Raw genomic sequence first — 8,093 nt, forward strand, 5'->3', positions numbered from 1 at the left:
CCGGACGATACTGTTTGGCGTAAGGTATGGATTAAATGTGAAAAATGAAAAATTACACAAAGGTTAGAAAATAAGGATAAGTAAATCTGTAAATTCTAGTAGATTGTTGGTGTAAATTATAACTGTAATAATGGAATGTTTATAACCAGTGTTTTATTTTAATACCCCTGATGCAGATTGGAAATTTTAGAATGCATCTTCTGTACTTTTTCCTCTCACCAATAGCGAGTCAGAATTCTGTATTGGCGAATAGAAATTCACCCCTGCAGGATGTTACATTTAGGCCCTGCTTCTATAACCGTTCATTTCATAAGAGTTTGAGTGCCAAGAATAGACAAAAATATATATACTTTTTTGCAAGATAGTAAGAGAGAAGCCAGAAAACAAGCATTCATCTTACAAGCACCAAAAAAAAAAACAATAGTTTGCTAGTTTTTTTTTATAGGCATCCTGACCACTTCAGCTCATTAAAGTGGTCTGGGTGCATAGTCCCTGGTCCCTTAACCCTCACAGAAAATTATTGCAGTTTTTAATAAACTGCAATATTTACATTTTGAGGGCTAACTCCACCTCTAGTGACTGTTTAATGGACAGCCACTAAAGGGACTTATGTAAAGTTAGGCGACTTTTGGTTTGTTTTCTGGGCACTACAGTTTCCCTTTCTCCAGTTTGCTTGTCAACAACAACAAAAGAAAAAAAGAAAATGCTCATAAATGTGTCACGGAATACCAATATATTTTTCTTCTATAATAAAAGAATTTTAAGAATATCGTAAAGAGACTGACTTTGGAAATTTGAGTGCTATAAAAGATCGTGTTGAGGAGGAAGTTGACCCATATTGTAAAACTCAGGCCCTGAATTAGAATGTACCATCCCTAGACCCGGTGATAAATTTGGATGCCAGGTTATAGAGACTAGAAACTTAAAAATGTGAATGTCTAGTTTTATTTTAAATTTAAAAAAAATAAAAAAAATTGTAATTTTATTTTTAAAGTGATCGGATAAAAAAAATAACATTTATTTGGACAGGTGTTTGCATTGAAAGTCAACACCTTCACAACCATAGGAAATTACTTGGTCTCAAAAGTAAAGGCAATAAAGTATGTGTTGCTCTATTTATTTAGCTCCCCCTGGTCTCTGACACTGGCGGAGTTAAAGTATTAAGAAGTCATAATTTACAGAGGTCCTTGTCATCAAAAACATTAAATTGTTGGGATTTGATCTGCTCTTTGATTTATTTTTGAAGAAATGTTGTACTGGATTTAGTCAGTTGACTGTTTTTGCTCTCAACGCACAAGGAACGTTTTCACTTACAGTTTGTCTACATTACTGTAGCAGAATTGAATAATGTGGTTTACGTAATAATAAAGATGTTTCAGTACAAATCTGTTGCTGATTTGTCATTTTTAGCAAATTGTTTCCCTTCATTTATCTTAAACAGCCATTTTAATTTTTTTCTCTTGTTAGTCAATATTTTTGCTACCATAGTATGGCAAGTTTATTTTTATATTTGTATTGGGGTGGAGGGGTGTTAATTATAAAAGTAAACTATATATTTAAGTACTTTTGTAGATGTAAATGTCTGACAAAATGACTTTTTCCTACCCTGCCCATTTATAAATGCTGTGATAATTGTCTGTGAACTACCGTATATACTCGAGTATAAGCAGAGTTTTTCAGCACATTTTTTGTGCTGAAAAACCCCAACTCGGCTTATACTCGAGTCAGTGTCTGTATTATGGCAATTTACATTGCCATAATACAGACTGGGGGCTGGCAGCGAGCGCTTACCTCTCCTGCAGCTCCTGTCAGCTCCCTTCTCCTCTGCGCTGGTCCGTTCAGCACCTCTCTCAGCTCCCAGTGTAAATCTCGCGAAAGCTGCGGGGTCATAGTGCGGCTCTCGCGAGACTTACACTTGGAGCTGACAGAGGAGCTGCATGGACCGGCGCAGAGGAGAAGGGAGCTGACAGGAGCTGCAGGAGAGGTAAGTGCTCACTGACAGCCCCCCTCCCCCCCCCACTGAACTGCCAATGCCACTGGACCACCAGGGAAGGAGAGCCCCCCCTCCCTGCCATGTATCAAGCAGGGAGGGGGGACAAAAAAAAATAATAAAATATTTTAAAAATAATAATAATAAAATAATTATTTAAATTATTAAAAAAAAATAAAAAATGCCCACCCCCCACCAAGGCTCTACTGCACTCATACACACACTGCACTCATATACGCACTCATACACACACTGCACTCATACACACACTGAATTCATTATATACACACACTGTAAATAAATATTCAATTAATATAAATTTTTTTTAGGATCTCATTTTATTTAGAAATTTACCAGTAGCTGCTGCATTTCCCACCCTAGTCTTATACTCGAGTCAATAAGTTTTTTCCCAGTTTTTTGGGGTAAAATTAGGGGCCTCGGCTTATATTCGGGTCGGCTTATACTCTAGTATATACGGTAATTTACTGGGATTTTACTTAGACATGCCTTAACCCCTTGAGGACGCTAGACGGTTCAGGACCGTCATCGGCATTTTTCCCTTGCCGACCAACGACGGTCCTGAACCGTCCTAAATTTAAAATGTACTTACCCGATCGCCGTCGTTCCCCCGGCGGCGATCGGCGGTGCTCCCGATGTGGGGAGACTGCCTGCAGCCCAGACAGTCTCCCCATGGCGGTTTAGGACCCCTGGGGCCATGTGATCGCCCAACAGGGCGACCACATGGTCACAATAGGTGTCCTAGTCTCTGCCTGCAGGGGGACTGTCTGTGCTGACAGGCAGTCTCCCTGCAACTGTAAAATCATAAAAAAATTTAAAGTGAAAGTTAATAAAAAAATATATAATATATGTGTATATATATATGATATATAGACATATATTATACCTATATAATATATGTCTATATATCATATATATAATGTCATGCTAAGTGTATTTTTATATTAATATGTACATATATTAATATAAAAATACACTTATAATTAATTTACACACGTATATAATATATATAATAACTATATATATTGTACATATATTATAAAATACGAATAATAAATAATTTAAATGAAATTAAAAAAATGTAAAATAATAAAAATTAAAAAAAATATATCTATACGAAATTTTATTCTAACTGTATTTTGATATTAATATATTTTATTGATTGCAATTTAAGGGACCTGCCTGCCAACCCAGGCTGAAAGTCCAGAGAACTTAATTTGCTATCACTGTATTTTACCCTGTAACGTTCTACGACACCCTAAAACCTGTACATGGGGGGTACTGTTTTACTCGGGAGACTTCGCTGAACACAAATATTAGTGATTCAAAACAGTAAAACATATCACAGCGATGATATTGTCAGTGAAAGTGACTTTTTTTGCATTTTTCACACACAAACAGCACTTTTACTGATGATATAATTGTTGTGATACATTTTCCAGTTTTGAAACACTAATATTTGTGTTCAGCAAAGTCTCCTGAGTAGAACAGGACCCCCCCATGTACAGGTTTTATAGCGTTTTTGAAAGTTACAGGGTCAAATATATGGGTCAAATATTTTTACATTGAAAATGGCCAGGTTGGTTACGTTGCCTTTGAGAGCGTATGGTAGCCCAGGAATGAGAATTACCCCCATGATGGCATACCATTTACAAAAGAAGACACCCCATTTGCAATACCTTGGGTTATGTCCAGTTTTTTTAGTAACCACTTAGTCACAAACACTGGCCAAAATTAGCGTTCAATTTAGTTTTTTACTTTTTTCACACACAAACAAATATGAACGCTAACTTTGGCCAGTGTTTGCGACTAAGTGGCTACTAAAAAAGTCTGGACATACCCCATATTGAATACCCTGGGTTGTCTACTTTTAAAAAAATATGTACATGTGGGGTGTTATTTAGCAATTTATGACAGATAATAGTGTTACAATGTCACTATTGATACATTTTAAAAATGTATGTTTTGAAACCGCAATATCCTACTTGTACTTATAGCCCTATAACATGCAAAAAAATAGCAAAAAGCATGTAAACACTGGGTATTTTTGAACTCAGGACAACATTTTGAATCTATTTAGCAGTTTTTTTCATTCGCTTTTGTAGATGAGTAAAAGATTTTTCACATAAAATTCAAAAAACTTGTATTTTTTCAATTTTTCATATTTTTTCATTTTTTTTTAAATTAAATTACATGAGATTATATAAATAATGGTATGTAAAGAAAGCCTGTTTTGTCCTGAAAAAAACAATATATAATTTGTATGGGAACAGTAAATGAGAGAGCGGAAAATTACAGCTAAACACAAACACCACAAAAGTGTCAAAAAGATGCCTGGTCGCAAATGTACAACATCGCAAAAAAAGTCCGGTCCTTAAGGGGTTAAGGTGAGTGTTTAGATGTTTTTCCGACTTTAAAAAAAAAAATAATAATTCAAGCTTTAAATCAAATGACAATAGCATATTATAAATAGTAAGATAAACAATACAAATGGTAAAAAGGATGGTTTAAAGGAGTTCGGGTAAAAAACAAATTGAGATGGATGAGATAGGTTTGACATATGGTAACCAAACCATAGATCCGTGTTGATTTGTTCAATATTTAATATAGACCATACTGTATTGTAAATTCCAATTGTCATTTGTTGGGGCCATTTTACCATATCGAGATGCTTTGTGCCACAAATTCTAAATATTAATTACTGAGGGGGTAAGTTCATTTGGGCAGTAGGGGTGTTTAAAAAAAAAAAAAAAGACGACCAGGGATTCACAAACTGACATACACTGATCAGTCATAACATTCAAACCACTGACAGGTGAAGTAAATCATATTGATCATATTGTTACAATGGAACCTGAAGGCATGGGATATATTAAACAGTGAGTGAACAGTCAGTTCTTGAATTTCATGTGCTGACAAGGGCCAAATAATGATGGCTAGACAACTGGGTCAGAGCATCTCCAAAATGGCAAGTTTTGTGGGGTGTTCCCAAGATGCAGGGGTTAGTACCTACCAAAAGTGGTGCAAGGAAGAACAGGTGAACCGGCATCAGAGCCATGAGTGCCCAATGCTCATTGATACACATGGGGAGTGAAGGCTACCTGTAGCGGACCCCGGGTAATCCGACTGGTTACCTCAGCTAATTCCTTCTCTCAGCCAGACTGGAACCGTTAAACACTCATCCATTCCCCCCAGTAACTAAAACTAGACATATTTCAGTCAACTGATTTTTTTTTTATTAATTTTTTTTTGGGCCGCACACGGCTTTTATGCACTAACCCCTAGCATGGGGTCTCCAACACAATATTACAGAGTTTTTCCTCCCTAGAGCCTCTGTGGCTGAGGGATAATTGAGTGAGGAAAACTATAATTATCTCTCAGTTACAGAAAAATATCCACAAAATATACAATCCCCCAAAAGTACCCACAATATCACCAGGAACCCCAGAAGAGTTTAGATAGAGGAGACCCTTGAAAAAGGGGATCCCGTATAGTAGCTCTATATACACCAAAAAAAAAAGGACCAGGTGGATACAGGGAGATTGAACAAGGCAATGGATAGATAACGTAGTTAACTCTAAAGTAAGGTAAAATAGACCCCCAGCAAAATGTCACAGAAAAATTGGGAGGAAAAAACCTCCCCTGGTGTATACTGCCTTAAACAATAAACAAACTGGAACTTGCTGTCTATAGAGCAAAAAAAATACCCCCAGTCACAAAAATGCCTTGACACAATAAGAGGGTAAACTGCCTGTAAGAATAGGAGAGACTTCCAGGATGAATCCTAGTATCATTAGATGTCCCAAGAGCTCCCCCACAGAGTTCTATCCCATGATCGCTCTGATCTGAGTGTCCAACCTGGCCAAGTATCACTCAGATCCGTTCGGCAGAGTTGGGGTAAAGTTTTGACCGGCTGGACACGAGCTGATGGCCCAAAACAGTTCAAGTGAAATAGGTGTCCTGGCCGGTCTTTGTTCATTGGTTCCTGTGTGGAAACCATACAAGGGATTCTCCTGATTTCAGGGAGCGAATGCTCCACCCAGTGGGTAGTTCCCATCTCCTGAATGTCGTTCACATAGCTGGTCGGAAAGTAGGAAGAGAGGCGGAATAATCTTTACCGGGGTTCATGCAAGTGCATAGCTGGAAAGATTTCCAGGCACTAGACGACCAAGTATCGCTGCCCACGTTCTTGGAGACAAAATGGCCATCATTCTTTTGCCGACCACGTGTATTCAGTTACACGAAATGGCGACCACCCATTCATTACTTTCCTTGCAGTTTTGCACTTAAGTTGCTGGTGTGAACATTCTAATGGGGTACAGGGGTGGTCCTTGTTTGGGATTCGAATACAGAGTGTTTGGATAACCTAACTACTGAATGTATAAAAAGTAAAATCCATGAAAACAACGGTATGTTCCGCCACACTACCCCATATGGTCCAATGACATAGAAGAGCTACTGTAGCTCAAATTGCTGAAAAACTTAATGCTGGCTATGATAGAAAGGAGTCACATCAAATGTGGGGGAGCAAATATGCCTTTATTTAATTATTATTCATAAATAATAATAAAAAAAGATAATAAACATTCTATCCCCCTCAGTTCTTCACTTTGCTCAGGCAGGAGGGCCTTGCCTGCAAGCCCTTGTGATCTGGTGGTGATGGAACTATAGCCTACAGTTCCTCCAGCTAGAGTTCAGTCCTCTCACAAGATTCGGCCTTGGAGTGTTGCCATGGTGACTGTGGAAACACTCTGCCCTTGTGAGAGGAAGAACCAGGTAGAGTTGCTGGCTCGAGCCCCCTGGTCCTCTCCCATCTCCTTCCTCTGACAGCTCCTGCAGTGAAGTGCCTGTGGGTCAATGAGCGAGATTTTTGATCTCCCTACCTGTCTATCATGGCACACAGCAGGGCCTGCGCTTGGACAGTGCCTGCTCTGCATGGGCCAGCAGGGAAGATCCTCTGATCACGGCCCACTGGGCCTTTGTTTGGTTTGCCGGATGGCTGATACCTTTCAACCACAGCAGCTCCCTTGGCATCCATGCCCCTTAATGCCAGGCTAAAGAAGATGGCAGCAGCTGGGAAGAAGAACCACTGCAGAAATAAATATGAAATAGGGAAAATGGAAGACCGGATTCCAAAGAAGGACCTAAAAATCTAAGTACTGAAGGGGGGTTTTAAAAATACCCAGGAAAGAAAAGCCTTTGAAGCCAGAATGATTAAATGGTTTAACAGCAAGAATAGAGGACTAAATATTGATTTGGGATTCCTGTCCCACTACCAACACTTTACATGAACACTCTCCCAGCATTATCTTACTATTCTGTCATATGTACCAACACTTTAACCCCTTAACGACGCTAGACGGTTCAGGACCGTCATCGGCATTTTTCCCTTGCCGACCGACGACGGTCCTGAACCGTCCTAAATTTAAGAGGTACTTACCCGATCGCCGTCGTTCCCCCGGCGGCGATCGGCGGTGCTCCCGGTGTGGGGAGACTGTCTGCAGCCCAGACAGTCTCCCCATGGCGGATTAGGACCCCTGTGGCCATGTGATCGCCCAACAGGGCGACCACATGGTCACAATAGGTGCTTGTTTGTTTTTCTTTTCCCTCTCTCCCCCCTCACTCTGCTCTTTGTCTTATCTACACTCATGTCGCTTTAACCCCTATATCATAACTCAACTTTGAATTCTATGTGTCGTCTTGCTCAGAAATGCTTCAGACTTGAGAAACGGAGGTTATCCCGAAAGCTTGTCATTAAGAAATTCTGTTAGTCCAATAAAAAAGGTATTACAATGTGTTTTTTGCATCTACATCACTGGACTAATACGGCTTCAATCTCACTCACTCACTCACTCTCTCTGTCTGTCTCTCTGTCTCTCTGTCTCTCTGTCTCTCTGTCTCTCTGTCTCTCTGTCTCTCTGTCTCTCTGTCTCTCTGTCTCTCTGTCTCTCTGTCTCTCTGTCTCTCTGTCTCTCTGTCTCTCTGTCTCTCTGTCTCTCTGTCTCTCTGTCTCTCTGTCTCTCTGTCTCTCTGTCTCTCTGTCTCTCTGTCTCTCTGTCTCTCTGTCTCTCTGTCTCTCTGTCTC

The sequence above is a fragment of the Pelobates fuscus genome, chromosome 11, assembly GCF_036172605.1.
Source record: "Pelobates fuscus isolate aPelFus1 chromosome 11, aPelFus1.pri, whole genome shotgun sequence".
Classification (NCBI taxonomy): Eukaryota; Metazoa; Chordata; class Amphibia; order Anura; family Pelobatidae; genus Pelobates; species Pelobates fuscus.